A 26,843-nucleotide genomic window follows, 5' to 3' on the forward strand; every position below is an offset into this window, starting at 1 on the left:
ACACCTGCTTGTTTTTCAAGCTTCCCTGTACTCTGGGAATTTGCTTTCCTTACATGTCTGCTAACTCTGCTGTATTATACTCTCCCAAGTGCTTAGTACAGTGCTCTGCACATAGTAAGAGCTTACTAAATGCCAACGACTGATCGATGTAAAGCCAGTTCTTGTTATTAAAACTGAAAAAGTTCACGTATGAGGGCTGCCGACCGACGTAGGAAAATTCATTCTTTCATTCGTTCAACCGTATTTACGAATCGCTTATTATTTGCACAGCACGCTGTACTAAGTGCTTGGGAAAGTACAATGCAATAATGAATGGCAACAATCCTTGCCCGCAATGATCTCACTGTCTAGAAATAAATAAAATTACAGCTGTATCCATAAGTGCTGTGGTGCTGGTTGCGGGGGGAAGGGAGATGAAAGGGAACAGGTCAGGGAGAGGCAGAAGGGAGTGGGAGATGAGGAAAAGTGGGGCTTAGTCTGGGAAGGCTTCTTGGAGGAGATGTGCTTTCAATGAGGCTTCGAAGCTGTGGAGAGTAATTCATTGAGGAGGGAGGGTGTTTCAGGCCAGAGGCAGGACGCGGGCCAGGGGTCAACGGCGGGACGGGCGAGAACGATGAGCGTGAGGAGGTTAGCGGCAGAGGAGCGGAGTGTGCGGGCTGGGATGTAGAAGGTGAGAAGGGAGGTGAGCTAGGAGGGGGCAAGGTGATAGAGTGCTTTAAAGCCAATGGCGAGGAGTTTTTGTTTGACACAGAGGAGGATGGGCAACCACTGGACATTTTGGAGGAGGGGGGGGTGACATGTCCTGAACGTTTTTGTAGAAAGATGATCCGGACAGCGGAGTGAAGTATGGACTGGAGTGGGGAGAGACAGGAGGTTGGGAGGTCAGAGAGGAGGCTGATGCAGTAATCTGGGCAGGATAAGATGAGTGACTGTACTGACGTGGTCACAGTTGGGATGGAGAGGAAAGGGCGGAGAATACATAAAAATACAAAAAATATATTTTTTGTGTATTAGAGGTCCTATTTTATCACTGACAAAAGGCTCATAAAGTTAAGCACAGAGACCTGGACAAAATTAGATCCTTTTCGGCTTGACCGCACAGGATGGGAATAGAAGTTACACATCATTTACCCACTTATTTAGGGTTCCCATAATAAGTTCCAAGGAAGTAGACATAAAGCAGGAGAGATATCTACTGATCTTTCCAAAGAACATGTCAACACTCGGGGTGATATCAACCTGGAATTGGCTTACAAGAAATGTCAGGGTGACTATGTCTGGTGATAGTTGAGAAAAGGAGACATTCTTTAGTTATTTGAGACATTCTTTAGTTATTTCTAGTTAATTTGTAAATTCACGTATCTGAAGGCAGGGAACTGGCCAGATGAATTATCAGAGGTCCGTTCTAGCTCTTGGATGCACTGATTCTATCCAACAGAACTGAAGTGACTGAAGTGAAGTTCCAAAATACTGGAAAATTAAACTCATTATTGCCCTTAGTTCCTTCACTGACAATCCATAGGGAAATTAAGCTATCGAAGCATCTTGGAAATAAGGTCTCATTCATTTTCACAGAACCCGTTTGTAGTTAGGGAAACCATGTGAACTGGCTGTCAGACGATTCTGCCTCCCAAATCCGATACGCTCACAAAACCCAGGCTTGGTGCTAAGCTCTAAATCAGATTTTCTTCTTATGTATGACACCTCTCTTGGTAACTTACGAGACAGATGAAACCTGTTTCTAAATACCATTGTGATTCCATTCAGGTTCTTTCTTAAGTCGTTCTGCTGAATCCTTCTAAAAACAATACCATGTTTTAAATAAGAACCACTGTACCAAACCGTGCGGGTGAACTCCAGCCCCCGAGATCGCAGACCACTTCAGCGGTCAGCAAAAGTAATAAGCTGAATAATTTGTAGTCCTGACCTTTCTCAGAAATTGTTGAGCTCTGTTGAGAGGAAACATTGCAATCCTAGCAAAAGTGACCCGGCAAAACCATCTATGCGCTGAGCACCAGAAAGGCAGTGACCAGAGTTCAAAGTTTTCCTGTTGAGAATGACTTTGAAACATGGCAGCCCTCTGGCGCTTTCTGTAGCCCACTGACCCCGAAAGGTGAAAAGCAAGGTCAGCAAGAGGTGCTAAACACTTTCACCTCACACTTCTCCAAATGAATTCTTCATATCCTCAGGTCATCAGGTATAATTGGGTTTTTAATTCCATTACACGACCCACTCTCCCAATGTCCATTTCTGATCCAAAATACTTGTCTGACTTCCCTGTCCTTGCTTGGCACGAATTTCCTCATCAGGCTTCATTTGGAAAGGCAATTCCCCCCAAGAGATGGCTTGTAAAATAACTCTAGAGGCCGATCCGCTGGATTCTGGCTTTGATGATCTCGGAGGTGTTGGATGCTTAGAGATTCATTCTAGTGGATCAAGTCCTGGGCAGGGAGGCAGGAGATGTTGTTCACACGCGCTGCGAATCTGTGACCAGTTTAGTTCAACTCTCTGCAATTCAATTTTCACTCCTGTCTATTGGACATAAAAATACCTGCTCCCAACCTTTCTTTGAGGGATGGTGTAAGGACAGAAGGTGGAAAGCCAATTATTCCAACAAATAGAGACTAAGAATGGTAATTGAAAGTTTGAATAAAATTGGACTTGTGGCGCTAGCCAGACGGGTATCTGATTGTATTCCGTTCCCTCGGCTATTTTTAATTAGCCGGACTAGCACTGGTTCATGAAATTGGTTGATTTGGAAAATTGACATTTGGATAATTGGCTCTCTATTGTATGTGAAGTGCTTTGGTTTCTACAGAGAAAAGGAGCTATCTTCATTCCTGGAATTATAATGTGAGGAAAGCAGAATACGTTCAGCCCTTTGCCACTGGATGCCACTATCTCGTCCTAATGCTTTGTTCCCTATAAGGGTTTCATGATGGAGCACTTGACCAGGCCAACTAAAATTTTCAGGGTGACCGTAAAAGCAGACCGTTAGGGATTTCTTTCCAAAGTATCCCCAAACACAAACAAGCAGGTGTTTTCTCCTTCACTTCAAATATGTGTTTTTCAAAAACCGCCGAAGCAAGTCCATTTCATTAAGGATTATTTTCTACAGACGTTTATACCTTGGATTAGCACCATTTCCTCTTATAGGATCAGAGGCACAATATTTATTATCCCTGTGATAGTGTTGCAAAATATTAGAACCCTGGCCCAAATCTAGGCTGCCAAGACACTGGGAGACTTTTGCATACAATGTACTCCTCCCTAGGAAAAAATACAAACATATAAAGAAGAATCTTAATAATCTTAACCAGAATTTCCTTAAACGTTTATCATCCCTACCGAACTTCTTTTGTTGACTTTTTTTCAGTTTATATTAACCTCACCCTTCTACAGGTATGTGTTTCAAAGACTCAAATGTGGACATATCCAAACGTCTCTTAGATTTCCTCCAAGTATACATTTTTTATTTTGGAGGTGCTAGTTATCACGATCTTTTGAACACAAACAAAAAGTTTTCAAAAACCTGTTATGACTTCAACTGGCCTACCATCACATATTTTAGCATCACCCTCCTCCACCTTGACATCGGCACTATTGAAATGCAAAGGAGATAAAACGATATCCCATCTTCGATAAATGGGTCAATAAATAAATTATATTTATAATTATATTGTAATTATAATTGTAATGATTATATTTATTGAATGCTGCTGTGCGCAGAACACGGTGCTAAGCTCCTAGGAGTACAACAGAGAAGGAGCGGGCCTCAGTGGAAAGAGCCCGGGCTTGGGAGTCAGAGGCCATGAGTTCGAATCCCGGCTCTGCCACTTGCCAGCTGTGTGACTGCGGGCAAGCCGCTTAACTTCTCTGTGCCTCAGCGACCTCATCTGTAAAATGGGGATTAACTGCGAGCCTCACGTGGGACGACCTGATTCCCCTGTATCTCCCCCGGCGCTTAGAACAGTGCTCGGCACAGAGTGAGCGCTTAACAAATACCAAATCATTATTATTATCATATAACCGAGTTGGTAGACACGTTCCCTGTCCACAATAAGTTTACAGGCTAAAGGAGGAGGAAAGAGTCTTCTCCAAGTGTTAGAAAATTAAGGGCTCAGCTGTTTTCTCTCACATTCTGACGATCCAACTCACAAGCAAATCTCTTTGAGCATGCTCAGTTTAGGACCACATCTGTTATAACAGTGCCGTGGGGGTAAGTACTGTTAACTTCATTAAATTTTGGTTTAAAGTTGTGACAAGAGCACCCCGAAAGGGTTTTACCCGTGTAATTTTTAGTGGTATTTGTTAGTTTGTTTGTTACTATGTGCAAATGCCGTTCTAGGCACTGGGGTAGATGCAAGTAAATTAGGCCAGTCACAGTCCCTGCCGCACATGGACTCCTGCCTTCTCATGCCTCACACGAGAAGCAGCGTGGCTCAGTGGAAAGAGCCCGGGCTTTGGAGTCAGAGGTCATGGGTTCGAATCCCACTCTGCCACTTGTCAGCTGTGTGACCGTGGGCAAGTCGCTTGACTTCTCTGGGCCTCAGTTCCCTTACCTGTAAAATGGGAATTAACTGTGAGCCTCTTGCAGGACAACCTGATTCCCCTGTATCTCCCCCAGCGCTTAGAACAGTGCTCTGCACAGAGTAAGCGCTTAACAGATACCAACATTATTATTACGATGGGGCTCCAAGTCAAGTCGGAGGGAGAAAAGACATTGAGTCTCCATTCTGCACTTGAGGAAACAGAGGCACAGAGAAGTTAAGTGACTTGTCCAAAGTCACACAGCAGGAAAATGGTGGAGTCAGGACTAGAACCCAGGTCCCCGGCTCCCCGGCCTGTGCTCTTTCCACGAGGCAATGCTGCTTTATGCTGGACATAAGGTAAGGAAAATCTCCAATTATATACAGAACCCCCTAACCAAAACTCATGTACAAAATGTCTTTTACTGAAAATATATTTGACCTGAATCAAATTCGAGTACATTTCATTTGTAATTTGCATGGCTTAGGGGAAAGAGCCCAGGCTTGGGAGTCAGAGGACTGGGGTTCTAATTCTGACTCCTCTACTTGTCTGCTGTGGGACCTTGGGCAAGTCACTTAACTTCTCTGTGCCTCAGTTACCTCATCTATAAAATGGAGACTGTGAGCCCCACGTAGGATACCTGATTACCTTGTATCTATCCCGGCGTTTAGAACAGTGCTTGGCACCTTCCTTAATTATCCAGTGCTTAGAACAGTGCCCAGCACTTAGAACAGTGCTTGGCACATAGTAAGCGCTTAACAAATACCATCATGATTATTTGTAGAAGGGAAAATAGATGCACTGGGACTATCAGAAATGTAGAAGTTATGCATAAACTGAGGGATACAAGGATATACTTATTCGTGCAGGAACCAAAGTGAAATATTTATGTTCCACTAAAGCGGCAGTTCTTGATAATGTATGACTCCTTATACAAACTGCAACCCTTATGAAAACTAAATTCTATAATTGCTATTTCGTTATGAACAGAGAAAAAGAAGTAGGTTAGCAAGATGCTCCGTCGGGAAGAGAAATGCGACAGTGTTTTCCCAGCACATGTTGTGGCTCAAACAACATTTGCTTATGTGTTCTGGAAGAAACAATTATCTGAAGAGCAATAAAATCCGAGTGACGTAAACCTAAAATATAAGCAAATACGTAAAAAAAAAAAAAAAAGATCTATAAAGGGGCCCTTGTAGAAACCTTTCCACGTTTCCAATGCAGCAGCTGGTTTTACCTAAAACTGTGGACCTCCCATTCAGCTCCCTTTAATATGAATAGTTTATTAATACCCATATTTAAGGCGTTGGAGCTCTGCGTCCTGACCACCCACCTCACCCAATCTGCAGGACTCTTTGGGAGCATAAGAGGAATAGAGCTGATTCAGTGCTGTGTGACTTTGGACAAGTCACTTCACTTCTCTGTGCCTCAGTTCCCTCATCTGTAAAATGGGGATTGAGACTGTGAGCCCCACCTGGGACAACTTGATAACCTTGTTTCACCCTCCGGCGCTTAGAACATTGCTTGGTACATAGTAAACGCTTAACAAATGCCATCATCATCAGTGGTATTGAAGTCACTTCTCGGGTGCTTTTGAATTAGTGATACGATAAGTAGGCCCAGTATAGACTTTGCACCTTCCTTCTCCCCTAGCCTGCTGCCCCTTACGTCCGCGGTACGTAAGCAGACGTCACCTATTCGCCGACCACTCGGTTACACAGGCGGCACGAAACAGCTGGGATTTTTTAAATTCGTATAGTCGAAATGTCCGAATCATGCTTCCATCCATCCAGCGTGGCCTAGTGGAAAGAGCAGGGGCCTAGGAGTCAGAGGACCTGGGTTCTAATCCCGGTTCTGCCACATGAGAAGCAGCGTGGCTCAGTGGAAAAAGCCCGGGCTTGGGAGTCAGAGGTGGTGGGTTTGAATCCCGGCTCTGCCACTTGGCAGCTGTGTGACTGTGGGCAAGTCACTTCACTTCTCTGTGCCTCATTTCCCTCATCTGTAAAATGGAGATTAAGACTGGGAGTCTCACATGGGACATCTTGATTACCCTGTATCCACCCCAGCGCTTAGAACAGTGCTCTGCACATAGTAAGCGCTTAACAAATATCAATATTATTATTATTATGTCTGCTAAGTGGTCTTGGGCAAGTCAGTCAACTTCTCTGTGCCTCAGTTATGTCATCTATAAAACAGGGATTAAGACTGTGAGCCCCAAGTGGGACAGGGACTGTGTCCAATCCACGTATCTTGTATCAACCCCAGTGCTTATTATGGTGCCTGGGACATAGGAAGTGCCTAACAAATACCACAGTTATCATTACTATCATTATTAACTTCCTGATTATAGCCTTCTACTTTGGGATCATTGATTTTGCGCATGTGTGTGCGTATCGTATCTGTATGGCTACACACTCTGAGGGATGTTCTATAGACAGGCACGAAAGAGGGTGAATTTTTGCTGGTTCCTAACTACACCACGCTTCCTAAGGAACTATAAGACTGCTGCATATTAGAAACCATTATTTACTGCAAGGGAAACAGCAAACCTCTTAGTTGCGTCCATGCATATCAACAATGCGATTAAGGCAAATTTCTTAGAGTATTAGATTGAGATGGTAATTAATGAATTGTGGTTTGAATTTCAATGTGATACTAAAGAAGTAACTGATTCAGTATTGCTCTGTTCTCACAGTTTGAACATCCTGTATTATGCCTTCCTTATTAAGGCCTTCAAATCAATCAGTGGCATTTATTGAGTGCTTACTATGTGCTTAACATTGCACTAAGCACTTGGAAGAGTACAACAGAATTAGCAGATGTGTTTCCAGCCCACGATGAGCTTGCAGTTCAGAGGGGGAGCCAGACATTAATATAAATCAGTAATTTTAATAGATAATTTAAAGACGTGTTCATAAGAGCTGTGGGGCCGAGGGTGGGGTGAATATCAAAGGTCCAGAGGTTATAATAACGATGATGGTATTTGTTAAGCACTGTGTGCCAAGCACCGTTCTAAGCGCTGGGGGGGATACAAGGTAATCAGGTTGTCCCACATGGGGCTCACAGTTTTAATCCCCATTCTACAGATGAGGAAACTGGGGCACGGAGAAGTAAAGTGACTTGCCCAAAGTCACACGGATGATAAGTGGCGGATCCGGAATTAGAACCCACGACCTCTGACTCCCAAGCCCCTGCTCTTTCACGGAGCCACACTGCTTAGATCCAACTGCACAGACGATGCAGAAGGGAGCTGGAGCCAGGGCAGAGAGGGCTCAGCTGGAGAATAATGTCGATATCCGTTAAGCGCTGACTATGTGCCGAGCACTGTTCTAAGCGCTGGGGTGGATACAGGGTCATCAGGTTGTCCCACCTGAGGCTCACACTTAATCCCCATTTTACAGATGAGGTAATTGAGGCACAGAGAAGTTAAGTGACTTGCCCAGAGTCACACAGCTGGCAAGTGGAGAAGACTTCTGGAAGGAGATGTGACCTTAATAATGCTCTGAAGATGGGGAGATCAGTGGTCTGACATATATAGAGAAGGAGCTCCACCAGCAGTCGTATTTACTGAGCGCTTACTGTGCGCGACAGACGGTACTAAGCATTTGGGAGAGAACGATATAACGATATAACCGAGGTAGTAGAAACATTCCCTGCCCATAATGAGACTAGGGAGAAGGCGGAGGAAAGGGGTCAGCGGTGAGATAGCCAAGGTCGGGGCTCATTGAGTAAGGTGGTGTTAGAGGAGCGGAGCGTGTGGACTGGGCTGGAGTAGGAGATCAGTGAGATGAAGCAGGAGGGGGGCGGAGGTGATTGAGTACCGTGGCTCAGTGGAAAGAGCCCGGGCTTGGGAGTCAGAGAGCGTGGGTTCGAAACCCGGCTCCGCCACTCGTCAGCTGTGTGACTGTGGGCAAGTCACTTCACGTCTCCGGGTCTCGGTTCCCTCATCTGTAAAATGAGGATTAACTGTGAGCCTCACGTGGGATGACCCGATTACCCTGTATCTACCCCAGCGCTTAGAACAGTGCTCTGCACAAAGTAAGCTCTTAACAAATAACCAACATTGTTATTGTTATTATTAAAAGAAACTGAGAAGGAGCAATCAGAGAAATAGAAGGAGATCCAAATTGAGAAACAGTGTGCCTAGTGGACTGAGCACAGGACTGGAAGTCGGAAGGACCTAGGCTCTAATTCTGGCTCCTCCACTCGTCTGCCGTGCGGCCTTTTGCAAGTCGCAAAACTTCTCTGTGCCTCAGTTACCTCCTTTGTAAAATGGGAATTAAGACTGTGAGCCTTATGTGGGACATGGAGCATGTCCAACCTCAGTGCCCAATCCTAGGGAGGTAACGAGGCCAGCTGTCCAGATAGGGGAAGGCTGAGAGCGTGTGACAACAGCTTTGATTCCCAGCTGCCTCCCCCATATCGTGCTGGGAGCAGGAGTCCTCAGTGGCAGGGAGGGAAGGCGACATTTACCACAAATAACAGTGGTATTTGTGAAGCGCTCACTGCGTGCAGAGCACTGTTCTAAGCGCTGGGGTAGATACAGGGTCATCAGGTTGTCCCACGCGAGGCTCACAGTCTTCATCCCCTTTTTGCAGAGGAGGTCACTGAGGCCCAGCGAAGTGAAGTGACTCGCCCACAGTCACACAGCTGCCAAGTGGCAGAGCCGGGATTCGAACCGGTGGCCTCCGACTCCCAAGCCCGGGCTCTTTCCACTGAGCTACGCTGCTTCGCGAAGGCTTTTCCCACCACCGCGGATAAGTGTAGATCGGTAATACTGATAGATTTATAGATCTACATAAATTTAGTCACTTTCATTAAATCATTCAGTCGGATTTACTGAGCACTTACTGGATGCAGGGCACTGTACTGAGCATTTGAGAATGTACAAGGAAACAATAAACAGACACATTCCTGTAGAGAAGCAGCGTGGCTCACTGGAAAGAGCACGGGCTTTGGAGTCAGAGGTCATGGGTTCGAACCCCGGCTCTACCACTTGTCAGCTGTGTGACTTTGGGCAAGTCACTTAACTTCTCGGTGCCTCAGTTACCTCATCTGTAAAATGGGGATTAAGACTGTGAGCCCCACGTGGGACAACCTGATTCCCCTGTGCCTACCGGCTCGGCACATAGTAAGCGCTTAACAAATACCAACGTTATTATTATTATTAACAAGCTTGCAGTCTAGAGGGGAGCAGAGATTCCCATTGAATGGCTGGTAGAAGACACAGTGACAATAACGATAATAATAATAATTCCGGTAATTATGGTGCTTGTTAAATGCTTGCTATGTACCAAGCACTGTTCTAAGTCCTGGGACAGATACAAGGTAATCAGGTTGGACACAGTCCCTGTCCCACACGGGGCTCACGCTCTTAGCCCCATTTTACAGATGAGGTGACTGAGGCACAGAGAAGTGAAGCGGCTAGCCCAAGGTCACACAGCGAACGTGTGGCAGAGCCGGGATTAGAATCCAGGTCCTTCTGACTCCCAGGCCCCGGGCCGTAGCCACTAAGCCGAGCGGCCTCTTACTCTTCTTGTTCTTTTTTTTCCTCCTCTCTTTCTCTCTGTTCCTTTCCTCCTCTATCCCCCTGTCCTTGAAGGGTCATCACGTGGGAAAATTGGAATCGCTTAGACTGTGCGCCCGTCAGAGGGCAGGGACCGTCTCTATCTGTTGCCGACTTGTCCGTTCCAAGCGCTCAGTACGGTGCTCTGCACATAGTAGGCGCTCAATAAATACTACTGAATGAAATGAATGAATCTCACTAAATTCACCCCAGGCTGTAGCAGCTCAGAGAAATCTACCTGTGGAATAGAGTAGCTTCTGGGATTGGTTGCGGTTCAGCAAACACCCTGCTCCCCCCCCCGGGTGTGGGGGATTCCTGGGTTCCCAGTACATTTTTACGAACCACCCCAGTGTTGGTCAAACAGATTAGGGATGAGCAGGAACAAGCCAGAGCGGCGGAGTGGGGTCCGGCCTGAAACCAACCACACTGGCCCTGGGAAATGTCACCTGCTCCCTTGGCTTCAACTATCCCCTCTATATAGGTGACTCCCAAATCTATTTTGGTAGCCCTGCCTTCTCTCGTAATAGCAGTATGATTTATTAGAAATAAATGTATTGGAAGCAACCTGACCTAATTCATTCAGTCGTGTTGACTGAGCGCTTACTGCGTGCAGACCACTGCACTAAGCGTCCAGCGGCAAGAGCACAGAAGTGGGCATCGGTAGATGTGCATTCTGCTCCTCTCTCCACCCCTTGCCTGCTGCGATCCCTCTCTCTTCCCCGTTTAAGAACACGGTATGTTCTTTGGGGTCAAGGAATGTGCCTATTGTTATACCGTACTCCCCTAAGTGCTAAATACGGCGCCCTGCACACGGTAAGTGCTCGGTAATTACGGTCGACTGAGTGCTTACCATGTCCCAACTACTAAGCTACCCCGGAGCTTCGAGAAGCAGCGTGGCTTAGCGGCAAGAGCGCGGGCTTGGGAGTCAGAGGTCGTGGGTTCTAATCCCGCCTCTGCCACTTGTCAGCTGTGTCACTTTGGGCAAGTCACTCAACTTCTCCGGGCCGCAGTCATCTCATCTGTAAAATGGGGATGAAGACTGTGAGCCCTACGCGGGACAACCCGATTACCCTTTATCTCCCCCAGCGCTTAGAACAGCGCTCGGCACATAGTAAGCGCTTAACCAATACCAGCATTATTATTATTATTATTCCTGAGCTATCCACTGAGGTAGATACATCACCATCAGATCAGCCCCACTCCCTGTCCCACACAGGGTTCACAGTCTGAAGGATGTAAAGAACTAACTTGGCTCATATGTCCTCTTTTTCACATAAACACTTTCTTTCCTCCAAGGAGGCCCCATATTTCCCAATTTTATGCAATCTTTTGCCATCCTTCATGAAATACGGTATTCAATTTTCATTCGTATTTTGAGTACCTACTGATCGCCAGGCACTGTCCTAAACCTCTGAGAGGATGCAATGGAGTTAGTAGACAGCTTTTCTGTCTTGGAAAAAGGGGAATTAAATAATTTAATTACTAGGAGGAAGTGGCCCTGCCTATTGAGTTAGGGTTTAAATAGCATAGTATACAAGTCAAATATTCAAATATTTGTTGAAACTCCCAGGGAAGATCTTCTCTTCTTTAATTTCAGGTTCACTGACACTATAGTGTTTTCACATTATCCACTCTGCCCTTACTTCGAGATCCCTGATTCTTATCTATTTGTTTACTTGAGTCTTCAGATATTGTCTATATATTTCTATGCTCCCCTGGTCACTAATGGATGGATTTATTTTGTAGTTTTTACTTCCTAAAAACTTCACATTACTTCTGATGAAAAAAGGAAAGGATCTACATAATAATGATGAGGATGATGAGGATGATTTGGCCTGTCTAAGACATCGCCACCGCAATCGCTAAAATCCGACTGTGTGATTTGACGAACGCTGATTTGATATTCACGCACCGCAAGAGGCCAGAGAGGCTATTTCCCCAGATGTGATGCCAGAGAACCACTGCTTCGTATGATCGATTTGCATGTTTATTGCCCTCACGTTGGAAAGCCTGGAGCACAACCCCGGGCATTTCCAAAGGGCTGTTGGTGGCAGTTCTTGTGAAAAATGCACTCTAATTGGAGCAAAACTCTAATAATGCTCTGCCCCAAACTCTTCTTTCATCATCCAATTTGTTGTCATTAGCTACTGAAGAGGAATAAGCTCACTGTTGCATTTCATTCCACTCCATTTGACGATTGCTCAGTGCCGATTGCTTGCAGAAAACAGATTTGGGATGTTGTCTGCCGGTTTGAAAGGGAGAGATGGTTAGCACTTATGTAATGCCCATCCTCATTGTCCATCACTTATGTAAATTCCTTCTACTTCCTGTCTGATCCTTGTTCTTCCTACTCCTTTTACTATTCATTCATTCGGTCGTATTTATCGAGCGCTTACTATGTGCAGAGCACCGTACTAAGCGCTTGGAATGTAAATTCGGCAATAGAATTTTACTAGTCGTAAATGTTTTATGCGTCCATTTACCCCATTAGAGAGTCAACTCTCTGCGGGAAGGAAATGTGTCCTTTATCGGTCGGTGCTATTTACTGAGCACTCACTGTGTGCGGATTACTGTATCAAGCGCTTGGGGAGATAAGCCCGTCAGAGGGCAGGGTCTGTCTCTATCTGTTACCGATTTGTCCATTCCAAGCGCTTAGTACAGTGCTCTGCACGTAGTAAGCGCTCAATGAATGCTATTGAATGAATGAATGGAGCTGGTAGACACAATCCTAGAGCATGAGGAGTTTATAGTCTACAGGGGGAGGCAGACGTTAAAATAAATTAAAGATAGGTAAATAGAATATAAGGAAATGTTTGCAAGGGCTAAGGGGCTGAGATGAGTATCAGAGTGCTTAAGGGCTATCAGTCAATCAATTCACGGCACTAATAATGATAACTGTGTTTTTTGTTAAGTGTTTACTGTGTGTCAAGCACTGTATTGAGCAATGGGGAAACTAATAATAATGTTGGTATTTGTTAAGCGCTTACCGTGTGCAGAGCACAGTTCTAAGCGCTAGGGTAGATACAGGGTAACCAGGTTGCCCCACGTGAGGCTCACGGTTAATCCCCATTTTCCAGATGAGGTAACTGAGGCGCAGAGAAGTGAAGTGACTCGCCCACAGTCACACAGCCGACGAGTGGCAGAGCTGGGATTCGAACTCACGAGCCCTGACTCCAAAGCCCGTGCTCTTTCCACTGAGCCAAGCTGCTTCTTTGTAGTAGGAGATCAGTGAGTTTAGGTAGGAGGAAGAAAGCTGATTTGAGTGCCACAAAGCTAAATGTAAGGCGTTTCTGTTTGATGCAGAAGTGGATGGCTAACTACTGGGGATTATACATTTCCAAGCGCTTAATACATCGTGTTGCCATCTTCAGTGGCTAAATTTTCTGACGGTTCTTTTGTCTCTGCTTTCAAACATCCCTACATCTGCTCTATCCTAAAAATAAACTTCCAGCCATCCAGCTACCATGATATTAATAATAATAATGTCGGTATGTGTTAAGCAGCGCGGCTCAGTGGCAAGAGCACGGGCTCTGGAGTCAGGGCTCGTGAGTTCGAATCCCAGCTCTGCCACTTGTCGGCTGTGTGACTGTGGGCGAGTCACTTCACTTCTCTGCGCCTCAGTTCCCTCATCTGGAAAATGGGGATGAAGACCGTGAGCCCCACGTGGGACAACCTGATTCCCCCGTGTCTACCCCAGCGCTTAGAACAGTGCTCGGCACATAGTAAGCGCTTAACACATACCAACATTATTATTAAGCGCTTACTATGGGCAGATCACTGTTCTAAGCGCTAGGGTAGGTATAGGGGAATCAGGTTGTCCCTCATGAGGCTCACGGTCTTCGTCCCCATTTTACAGATGAGGGAACTGAGGCCCAGAGAAGTGAAGTGACTTGCCCACAGTCACACAGCTAACAAGACCCATGACCTCTGGCTCCCAAGCCCATGCTCTTTCCACTGAGCCACGCTGCTTCTCTACCATCCCACCTCAATCATCCCATTCCTACCCAAACTTCTCCAACGGGTTGTATATCCACTTCCTGGTCTCAGCCCCCTTCATTCCACTACAACCTTTCTTCCCAAGGTCACCAGTGACCTTCTTGACAAATCTAACAGACTCTACCCTGTTAGAGAAGCAGCGTGGCTCAGTGGAGAGAGCCCAGGCTTGGGAGTCGGAGGTCACGGGTTCTAATCCCTGCTCCGCCACTTGTCAACTGTGGGACTTTGGGCAAGTCACTTCACTTCTCTGGGCCTCAGTTACCTCATCTGGAAAATGGGGATCAAGATTGTGAGCCCCACCTGGGACACCCTAATAGCCTCGTATCTCCCCCAGCGCTTAGAACAGTGCTCAGCACATAGTAAGTGCTTAACAAATACCATAATTATCATTATTATTATCACTACTCCATCCTAACTATTCTCCACACTGAGGCTGTCTTTGACACCGTGGACCACTGCCTTCTCCTGGAAACCCTTATCTGACCTTGTCTTTTTCTGAAACAGTTCTTTCTCTCTCGGAACTCTTTTTATCTCTCTACCAGCTCCTTCTAAATCTCATTCTCCAGCTCTTTCCCCTACTTCTCCCAGCCTAACTGGGTTTGTCCATTAAGGATCTGATCTGAGTTACCTTCTTTTCTCAATTTGCACTTAACGCCGCTGGGGATCTCAGCTCCCCCCTTGGCTTCAACTACTCTCTCGATGTAGGTGACTTCCAAACCTATTTTGGTAGCCCGGGCCTCTCTCGTAATAATAGTAGTAGTAATATTTAGGGGAAATAAATTAATGAGAAGCAACGTGACCTAATGGGAAGAGCATGGAACTGGGAGTCGATAGTGGTGAATTCTAATCCTCTCTCTACCCCTTGCCTGCCGTGCCTTCCTCAAGACTCTAAGCTTGTCTTTAGGACTGTAAAGTCACCTCTAGATTGTAAGCTCACCGTTCGCAGGCAACGTGTCCGTTTATTGTTATATTGTACTCTCCCAAGTGCTTAGTACAGTCATCTACCCACAGTAAGCGCTCAATCAATACGATAGAAAGATGAATGAAAAATAATAATGATAATGTTGGTATTTGTTAAGCGCTTACTATGTGCAGAGCACTGTTCTAAGCGCCGGGGTAGATACAGGGTAATCAGGTTGGCCCACGTGAGGCTCACGGTTAATCCCCATTTTACAGATGAGGTAACTGAGGCACAGGGAAGTTAAGTGACTTGCCCACAGTCATACATCTGACAAGTGGCAGAGCCGGGACTCGAAGCCATAACCTCTGACTCCCAAGCCCGGGCTCTTTCCACTGAACCACGCTGTGTAATCCTAGGCAAGTCACTTCATTTCTCTGTGCTTCACTTCCCTTATCTCCAAAATGGCGATTTAACATGTATTCTCCCTCTCCCTTAAACTGTGAGCCCCATATAGGCAAGTTGGTATTTGTTAAGCGCTTACTATGTGCAGAGCACTGTTCTAAGCTCTGGGGTATACAAGGTAATCAGGTTGTCCCACATGAGGCTCACAATCTTCATCCCCATTTTACAGATGAGGTAACTGAGGCACAGAGAAGTTGAGTGACATGTCCACAGCCACACAGCTGACAAGTGGCAGAGCTGGGATTCGAACCCATGACCACTGGCTCCCAAGCCCATGCTCTTTCCACTGAGCCACGCTGCTTCTCTAGTCACTTCATTTCTCTGTGCCTCAATTTCCTCATCTCTAAAATGGGGATTTAACATGCATTCTGTCTCCCCCTTAAACTGTGAGCCCCATATAGGACACGGATTGGGTCTGATCTGTTTACATTGTATCTACTTTAGTTTAACACAGTGCTTGGCACATAATGAGCACTTAACGAATGTCACAATTATGTTTACTGTTATATTAGGTATATGGTATATTCGCAGATTGCTAATCTATGACTCCCACAGCAAATGAATTGGCTTTGGATTCTTCCTGCCCCTCCTCAGATTGGTTCCCGAGACAGGATTTGATTGGTAGTCATATCTGCAAGACTGGCGTATGGTATCCTTATCCTTCGCTGCACCCCCATCTGTACTTAATTTTAATATTAGTCTTCTCCGATTGACTGATGGCCTACTGAGAGCTCTCTGGTCTAGTCCAGATCTGTCTGGTGGTCAAATCTGCCCACTGGGTTCCCCCAAGCCAGTGAGTCGAGGCCTGGGAATTTCAACCTGGAAAAATGGGTGTAGTGGGTCTCGACCCCCGACTGTATTTTGCTTCTCGAAGCAGCAGTCACACTATTGCCCGCGCTCTTTTTGTACAAATGCAAAAATTCTAGGAAAAGAGGGATCAGAAACTGCAATCAATCTGGATGTGATCGCTGGTGTCTCATCCATCATATTCCCCCGGGATCCAGTCTTCCACCTCCAGGAAACTTGTCAGGAGGGCAGAAAAAAAGTGTGGCGCCCTGTTCAATATACCCTCAAAACTATCAAAGGGAGTACAGCTAACACATTACCTAAACTGTGAGTTCCTGTGGGTACTGGGCCACATCTGATTTGTTTACCTTGGACTAACCTCAACTCTTAGTACAGTGCTCAGTATGTGGTAATAAATTCCATACTAAGCTGGTAGCAAATCCAAAATGTATTACCCCATTTTTATACATTTGTTTTTCTCCCTTTCACCTCCTTATGAATTTAGTTAAGCCAGATTTTTGCAAAATTGTCCAAATCAACATCTTTCTTTCCATTTTGGACTTGAAATCCCTAGTAGGCGTGTGGAGTATTTTCTGACTCACTTTTCAACAGTGCCAAGCCCCGTGTTCATCCTATATAGTTAGTGCTTAAATCAAACCCTTAGTGCTTAGAACCTGCTCTTAGATCTCAGGTTGTTGCAATCACTCTTTTAGGTTACTAAGTTACCATTCAGTTCAACAGTCAGTAATACATTGACGGCAAGCTACTGGATTGAAAGAGTTTATGCAGATTTCAAAAGAGCTTCTCAAAATGTGTTTATGCGCTAAGATTTGGGGGCTTTACTCAACGTTGAGGATAACTGATAATGCTCATCTATTTTGTTCAACCAGTTCATGGTATTTATTGAGCACTTACTGTGTGCAGAGCACTGTGCTGAGTGCTTGGGAGAGTACAGAACAACAAAGTTGTAGATATGTTCTCTGCCCACAGCTTACAGTCTGCTGGGGGAGACAGACGTTAATATGAATAAAAAGTACGGGCAAGTACGCAAGTTCTGCGGGGCTGAGGATGGGGTGACTATCAAGTGCTCAAAGGGTACAGAGCCCAGGTCATAGATGACGCAGAAGGGAAAGGGAGCCAGGGAAAAGAGGGCTTAACTGGGGAAGGCCTCTCGGAAGAGACGTGATCTTAATGAGGCTCCGAAGGCGGGGAGAGGGGTGATCTGGCAAATAGAGAGGAAGGAGTTCCGGGCCAGAAGGACGACGCGAGAAAGAGGTCGGCGGTGATATCGACGAGATCAGGACACAGTGAGCAAGCTGACTCTAGAGGCGTGAAGTGTGTGGGTTGGGCTGTAGTAAGAAATCAGTAAGGTAAGGAAGGAGTGAGCAAGTTCACTGAGTGGTTTATGGCTGATGGTAAGGAGTTTTGTTTGATGGGGAGGTGGATGGACAACCAGTGAAGGTTCTTGAGGACTAGGGAGACGTGAATAGAAGGGGACTCGGAACGGAGCCTCGAGGGGCTCCCACCGCTAGAAAGTGGGAGATAGAGGAGGAGGCCATGAAGGAGACAGAGGATGAACAGCCAGAGAAATAGGAAGAGAACCAGGAGAGGACAATGTCAGTGAAGGCAAGGTTAGATAAGGTTTCCAAGGAGAAGGGGGTGTACCAGAGCTGAAAAGTCAAGGAGGATTAAGATGGAGTTGAGGCCGCTGGATTCGGCAAGAAGGAGATCATCTGTGACCTCTGAGAGGGAGTTACGAACTAGGTGAAGATTTTAAAACCAAATTTCCAGTTACCCTTTTGGCTGCTAAGCATGGACATTATGCATGAAAATAAAAGTTGGTTATCGAATAACTAATTAAGATTTAACAATAATGTACTTGAATAAATGAAGGCTAATTTTCTAATACTGAGTAAAATTCGTGCTATAGTTAATAGTGCTATTTAAATTATTGTCAAAACAAATTTACCATTATTTAGCAAGGATAGAGCAAGGGTCCATATCAAATGCTTTTATCTTTGGCACAGATAATACATTTTTAGATCATTCATTTTTAAATAATCGGTGCATACAGAAGCTATTTTTGTGGCATTCTATATTAAGTGAAAATTAATTAATACTAAATTACATTAAAATTTCTATAAATATGTATATCGTAGTTGCATGAATGGCAACCAAATAATTTATAATAATGAATCTCAAAGGATGCGGTAATAATTTTATATTTGCCATACGGTCTGTCTACTATCCTATTAATCCAAAATAAAATTCGTACCCCTGGATGCTAATGGGAAGAATGACCATTTTTGAGTCTCGATAGTTCATGCCCCTGCATAAAATTATGATGACAACTAATGCAGCTGACATGAGAATTCTTGGTCCCAAAATCCTCTGCAACCTGTTTCTGTTTTGGGAACTTGGAGTGTAGCAGACAAATGAGAAACTTTGGTTAATCTATGATACCTAAATTAGCCAGTTGTCCCAGTTGAGATGAGATGGTCATGCTTTTCTCAATTCCCACTCACCAGGCAAAAGGCCTGTTAAAAAATCGGTGTAAATGAAAGCGAGAGAATTTGGTTGGATGTAAGGAGGAACTTCTCGTCTATTAGAGGGATAAAACACTGGAGCATATCCCGGATAGGTTCTGGAATCTCTCTCTCTGCTGGGAGACGGAGGGATGACCGGATGATTTCGAGTTTCCTTCCAGTTCAGGCGCCTACTGTGATGCCATGAAAACCACAAGCAGGAAAAACCTGAAAAGCAGCATGGCCTGTGTTCTAATCCCTTGCTCCATCACTCGTCTGCTCTGTGAGCTTAAACAAGTCACTTAAATTCTCTGTGCCTCAGTTACTTCACCTGTAAAATGGGAACTTAGACAGTGAGCCGCATGTGAGACACGGACCGTGTCCAACCTGGTTAGTTGGCATGTATCTATCCCAGAGCTTAGTAGAGTGACTGGCATACATTAAGGGCTTACAAAATAACATAAAAAATAAATTAAAAAAATCAAGCTCCGGAAACTCCAGGCCAGTGGATAAGCAGTCACAGAATGTCTTAATTGTGGATCAGAGATGCACAGTTTTACTTTCGAGATTAGAAGCCTCTCAAGCTAGCCTTCTCAACATCATAAAACAATCAAGTGGTACTAATTAGACAATACCGGCAATCAACATGAAAGAGCACTGCATGCTTTCTACTTTTACAATATCGCTATTGATTTTTTTAAATACCTACCATAACATCCCCCCCCAGGCCATTACACAGGTAAAAATAATTGTTGATTTAATTAATACAGATCACAGTGAAAATCCAATATGAGAACTTTTAACATCCCCATTAATATCAATTGGGTTCATTAGAATTAATACTACAGTAAATACCAAATGAATTAGTAATGATTCTACCATTATTTTAGAACATTCCTTGTTGTACTCCTGTATTTGTTTTAATCATCATCAATCTAAATGGCAATTAACACAAGCCAGGCTGGGCATGCGTGTGAGCGGAAGAGTGCGTGCTTGCTGTTTGGCCCTGTGCTTGTCTTAGATTTATTGGGACGAAAGGGTTCAACACACCTAAATACAGGTGAGGATCAAAAAGGAATACAGGCTGTGATGCTGGGAAAGAGGGGGATGCGGACCAAATACAGAAAGGCGGCCCCCTAAAAGCTCTACTTTAAGAAGCAGCGTGGCTCAGTGGAAAGAGGGCAAGCTTTGGAGTCAGAGGTCATGGGTTTGAATCCCGGCTCGGCCGCTTGTCAGCTGTGTGACTGTGGGCAAGTCGCTTCGCTTTCTCTGTGCCTCAGTTACCTCATCTGTAAAATGGGGATTAAGACCGTGAGCCCCACGTGGGACAACCTGATTCCCCTGTGTCTACCCCAGCGCTTAGAGCAGTGCTCTGCACATAGTTAGCGCTTAACGAATACCAACATTATTATTATTACTTTGCTTCTTTGTTTCAATCATTCATTCCTTTAATGGGAGGCAGCATGGTGTAGTGGGTGGAGCACGGCCCTGGGAGTCAGAAGGTCATGGGTTCTATTCTCGACTCTGTCGTTTCTCGGCTCTCTGACCTTGGGCAAGTCACTTCACTTCTCTGTGCCTCAGTTACCTTATCTGTATAATGGGGATTGAGATTTGTGAGCCCCAGGTGGGAAAGGGACCGTCCAACCGGATTTGCTGGTATCCACTCCAACGTTTAGTACAGTGCCTGGAACATAGTAAGCGCTTAACAAATACCACAGTCATTATTATTAATAATAATAATGGTAATAATCATGATCCCGGCTCTGCCACTTGGCAGCTGTGTGACTGTGGGTGGATCCCTTCACTTCTCTGTGCCTCAGTTCCCGCATCTGTAAAATGGGGATGAAGACTGTGAGCCTCACGTGGGACAACCTGATGACCCTGAATCTCCCCCAGCACTTAGAACAGTGCTCTGCATATAGTAAGCGCTTAACAAATACCAACATTATTATTATCATATTGAGAAGCATTACAGAAGCAGCATGGATCAGTGGAAAGAGCATGGGCTTCGGAGTCAGAGGTCATGGGTTCAAAACCCGGCTCTGCCACTTGTCAGCTGTGTGACTGTGGGCGAGTCATTTAACTTCTCTGGGCCTCAGTTACCTCACCTGAAAATCAGGTTGTCGTGATTACCCTGTATCTACCCCAGCGCTTAGAACAGTGCTCTGCACATAGTAAGCGCTTAACAAATACCAACATTATTATATCGAGCACTTACTGTGGGCAGTCCACTGTACTAGGTTCTTGGGAGAATACGCTAAAACAATAAACAGAAACATTTCCTGTCCACAAGGAACTTACATCTCTAGGCGAGGTACAACTTTTTTATCCATCTCTCTCTCTGTCTAACGTATTCATTGAGTGCTTACTGAATACAGAGCGCTTTACTAAATACCTGGAAGAGTACAATATAGCAATATAACAGACACATTCCCTACCCGCAATGAGCTTACATCTAGAGGGGATCCTCCACAGTCAATCTAGCAGCGGTATTTATTGACTGTTTACTGTGTGCATGGCACTCTACTAACGCTGGGGATTCCAAGCATTTATCTTGTCCCACCGTGACTTCTCCATCAGCCTCTTTACAGATCTCCCTCCCTGCTGTCTCTCCCCACTCCAGTCCTTCCTTCGCTCTGCTCTTTGGATCATTTTTCAAAGAAAACAGTCGGTCTATGTCACCCACTCCTCAAGAACCTGTGCATCGAACAGAAACTCTTTGCCAATGGTTTAAAGTGCTCAATCTGCTTGCCTCCTCCTCTTGGCTGATTTCCAATTACGACCCAGCCTGCACACTTCATTCCTCTAACGCTAACCTATTCACTGTACCTTGATATCCCTCGCTGTACCGAGAAGCAGCGTGGCTCAGTGGCAAGAGCCCGGGCTTGGGAGTCAGAAGTCATGGGTTTGAATTCCGGCTCTGCCATTTGTCAGCTGTGTGACTTGGGGCAAGTCACTTCACTTCTCTGTGCCCCGATTACCTCCTCTGTAAAATGGGGATTAAGATTGTGAGCCCCACGTGGGACAACCTGATTGCCTTGTATCTACCCCAGCATTTAGAACCGTGCTTTGCACATAGTAAGTGCTGAACAAATACCGTCATTATTATTATTGTTGCTGATATCATTCCACTAGACCAGGCTGTTTCCGACTGTACTACGTTTAATAACCTTTGCAACCAAGATATCAAGGGTATTCATGAGCTTCTGTCAGTCGATCAATCATATTTAATGAGCACTTATCATGTACAGAGCTCATACTTAGTCCTTGAGAGAGTACAATATAACAGAATTGGGAGGCACATTACCTACCCATCGAGCTTACAGTCTAAAGAAGGGGGCAACTTAATTTAGATACCTTGACTTAAAAGTGAATTACTTGCTGCTGTCCATAAGCAGGAAAACTCTGCCCAGCAACTGTACAGATTCTTACTCAACGAGTGGAATATTGGGCAAATGCCACCCGAAAAGCAAAAGGATTGATTGAAAAATGTCAGACCCTAAAATCAGTCTAGCAGTAGTAATTATTGAGCATTTACTGTGTGCCGTTCACTGTTATAAGTGCTTGGCAGAGTATAATAGAATGAGTAGATATGATCCAACCCTCATTGAGCTTACAATCTTGAAGAGAGTAACAAATGCCACCACGCAACAGAGGGCAATCTTTACTCGCCCACAGGATGTAATCGACTGTCAGGAAATGCTAGACACAATCAGAGATTTTCACTGGTAACACAGGACTCAGTGATACTCTGAGAGGCGAAGAGAGAGAAAACAGAATCGAAGAGGCCTACTTAACATCCAAAGGTAGGCTAGGATTACCAATAATCAGATCCTGGAAGGCTGCCAGCAAACAACCTTTACAGAGATGTTAAACAATGTTTTTTGCAAATACTATGGACTGCCCGAAAAACAAATGGATTTTACAGCAAATTAAGCCAAAGTGGTTTTGGAAGGCCAAATGACTTAGATTAGCATATTTTGGATGCACATTCAGGAGGACTAATTCCCCGAAGAAGATACTGATGCTAAGAAAAGTCCAAGGAAAACGAGGAGGAGGTAGGATGGCAGCTCGATGGATAGAGGCCATGACAGCGATAACGGAAGAACAGTTAGAAAGGTTGTGGATTACGGCAGCCGACAGGACGTTCTGGAGAAAGCATATCCTTGGAGTTGCTATGAATCGGGAATGACTCAAAGGCACTTGATAATAATAAAAGAGTGCTCACAGCAACAGCTAGGCAGAACAAGGGAGAAGAGATGACAGTAAAATAACCCAGCAACTTCTGCCGGGCAAAACGAAGGGGGCGTTCATGAACCAGGAGGCTAGAATAAACTATTTAAAAACCTAGTGAAATGTAGTCTTGAACAATAAAACAGAGCAATAGTTATGGCCTTATGATAGAGCACAGGCCTGCGAATCAGAAGGACCTGGGTTCTAATTCCAGCTCCACCCCTTGCTTGCTGTGTGACCTTGGGCGAGTCACTTCACTTCTCCGTGCCTGATACCTCATCTGTAAAGTGGAGATTAAAAACGTGAGACCCACGTGGGACAGGGACTGTGCCCAACTCAGTTACCTCGTATCTACCCCAGCACTTAGTATAGTGTCTGGCACATAGTAAATGCTTAAAAGATGCTATAATTATTGTTATTAATAATCTGCTGGGAGATGACTGCAGCAGAGAGACCAGTCTGGCAGGCAGTAATGATGAGAGGGAATGCTCCACTCAAGCAAAGGCTTTGCAAAGATGAGGGTAGTAGAAGGCAGATTGGAAAACAGGTGGCCTGTGGGACACATCTATTATCGCAGTAAGAATCTTCATTCATTTCATTCATTCCCTGGTATTTACTGAGCGCCTGCTGGGTGCAGAGCATAGTGCTAAGAATCTGGAAGGGTACAATTCATACAATTCAACAATAAGCAGATACATTCCCCGCCCACAACGAGTTGACCGTCTAGAAGGGGAGATAGACGTTAACATAAATAAATAAATTCAGGTATGTACATAAGTGCCGTGGGGCTGGGAAGGGGGATGAATAAAGGGAGCAAGTCAGAGCGACACAGAAGGGAGTGGGGGAAGAGGAAAGGCCAACTTTTTCAGGGAAGATCTCTCAAAGGAGGTGTCCCTTCAGTAAGGTTTTGAAGCCGGGGGAGAGTAATCGTCTGTTGCCATGAAAAGGCAAAAGCTTATGAGCGATGCTACATTCTTCAGGCAAAATCCTTCAAGATGATTCATTCATTCCTTCATATTTATTGAGTGTTTGCTGAGTACAAACCACTCAATTTGGGTGATTGCAGTGCAATAATAAATAGACACATTCCCTGCCCGTGACCAGCTTACAGACTAGAGGGGGTGGCAGACATCAATATGAATAAATAAATCAGATAATAGCAATAATTGTGGTTTTGTTAAGCACTTACTATGTTCTAGGCACTGTTCTAAGCACCGGGGTAGATACGAGATAATTGGGTTAGGCACAGTCCCCCCCACATAGGGCTCACGGTCTTGATCCCCATTTTACAGATGAGGGAACTGAGGCCCAGAGAAGCGAAGTGTTTTGCCCAAGGTCACCCAGCAGATGAATGGCAACGCTAGGATTAGAACCCACATCCTCTCACCCCCGAGCCCATGATCTTGTCATTAGGCCACGCTGCTGCTACTTTGCAGACCTTCAATTTTTGTGCTGCTTGGTGGCCCATTGGCCCAAAATTCTGTCAGTCAACCAAAAATCATCCTGGCTTTTTTTCATTTGCTCAACTTTGTTTATCTCTTTTATGGTATTTGTTAAGTGCTTACTATGCATCGAACACTGTTCTAAGCACTGGGATAGATACGAATTAACTAGGTTATACACTGTGCCTGTCCCACATAGGGCTCACCTTCTAAGTTGGAGGGAGAACAGGGATTGAATCACCATTTTATAGTTGAGGAAGCCGAGGCACAGAGAAGTCAAGTGACTTGATCAAGGTCTCACAGCCGTTGACCGAGCTGGGATTAGAACCCTGGCCCTTTCATTCATTCATTCATTCAGTCATTCATTCATTCATTCATTCAATAGTATTTATTGAGCGCTTACTATGTGCAGAGCACTGTACTAAGCGCTTGGGATGAACAGGTCGGCAACAGATAGAGACAGTCCCTGCCGTTTGACGGGCTTACAGTCTAATCGGGGGAGACGGACAGACAAGAACAAATATTTATTGAGCGCTCACTGTGTGCAGAGCACCGTACTAAGCGCTAATTCAACCCCTCTAGGTGGTGAATTAGAACTAGGGAAGTATTTTGATGTACTGTTTTGGGAATGCTTTGGTAGGGAAGGAAACACAAATAAAAATTTATGGAGGGAAGCCTCTGTTCTGTATTCTCAGATTCACTGCTACCATCCTCGTGACAAGGATATTGGAAGTCAAAGGATAAAGAGTAAAAGTTGGTAAATAAGAAAAAAAATAAATCCTCTCACTCACCTCCTTAAATAATTCATTATTTCAAATGCGTAGTTCTGTTCATTTTTTGGTTTTGATGCTTGATTGGCTGTGGATGAGCTGATGTACTGAAGGTACTGAAAATAGTTAACTAACCAGTAATGCAAGCGCAGTGTGGATTCCTACCAAACAGGAGGTGGGCAAAAATGGCTTGTTTCATAGAGGATTGTCAATGTGTTGGAGTAGTGTTCCCACAAAGGAAATGACATTTCTATGTGCATGAAGACACACATGCTGGCTTGTAAAAGTCAGTGGGAAGAAAAAAGCAGGGTGTGTGTTTAGAGAATAAGGGGGGAAGAAAATGAGAAATATTTGTATTTTGATACTCTTTGGAGAAGACATACTGAGACTCACTGTATCCTGACCACCACTTCACTCTTGCTGCAAGTTTATCATAATAATCTTCTCTCCAAATCTTGTGTTTCTCTTCTCCCACTGCTTTAATTTTCTGTCCGCTCAGCTTGTGTTACTGTTTGCCTGGGAGAGAGGCAGGGGATTTGCTGATTGTTACAACATTTCTGAAAGTCTCTGTGCCATTTCATCTTCCCTTAGAATGTGAGACATAAAGACCCAGGGAAGCAATGAGCAAGCATGTATTGATTTGAAAGCTGAACCTTATGCACAGGTAGAGAAACAAACCACAGATTTATTATCCTATTGATCACATAATGACTAATGCGCCCTCCTTCCCTAAAGACATTTACCAGATAAGCACTGTGGATACTTTGGGAACTATCTGTAGCCTGCTCAGTCCAGTGTCACTAAGAGAGTGTGGTTTATTGCTACATGTAACTTGGAAGTTAGGAATGGTTAATCAGAAACCGGCCAAGGAGAACAGAAGTCATTATGAAACCCAGGGCCCAGATTTATGACTATAATAAAAGTAATGGTAATAGTAATAATAACAGTCACGGTTTGAGTTAAGTGCTGACTATGCACCGGGCACTGTTCTAAGCGCTGGGGTAGATACGAGATAATCGGGTTGGACACAGTCTCTGTCCCATGTGGGGCTCACAGTCTTAATCCCCATTTTACAGATGAGGGAACTGAGGCCCAGAGAAGTAAAGTGACTTGCCCAAGGTCACACAGCAAAGTGGCAGAGCTGGGATCAGAACATTGAGTATTCGAGTTGGTCCGTGACAAAATTTGTCCCTTCTTAAAGTTATTCAAAGGTTCAAAAGACACCCTCTGCAACAAAGAAAGGTTGTGTTGTTTTTGATGCTGAAGTTTTAAATTCAGAAGTGTAAAGAAGAAAATAAGCTGAAAATAGGAATAATCCAGAAAACAAACTCCTGCTGGAAAGGGACTGTATCAATAAATGGTATTTATTGAGCACTAACTGGGTGCAGAGCACTGTTTGACATACACTTGGAAGAGTTGTTGTTGACTTATGCTGTGGTGTCGTGCCGACCCATAGCAAAGCCATGGGCGCATCTCTCCCAGAATGCCCGACCTCCATCTGCAATTGTTCTGATAGTGTATCCAGAGAGTTTTTCTTGATAAAAATATGGAAGAGGTTTACCACTGCCTCCTTCCCCATTTACTCATAAGGTATCTGAGGCACAGAGAAATTACGTGACTTGCCCAAGATCA

This window comes from Ornithorhynchus anatinus, chromosome 4 (assembly GCF_004115215.2).
Source record: "Ornithorhynchus anatinus isolate Pmale09 chromosome 4, mOrnAna1.pri.v4, whole genome shotgun sequence".
NCBI classification, from domain to species: Eukaryota; Metazoa; Chordata; class Mammalia; order Monotremata; family Ornithorhynchidae; genus Ornithorhynchus; species Ornithorhynchus anatinus.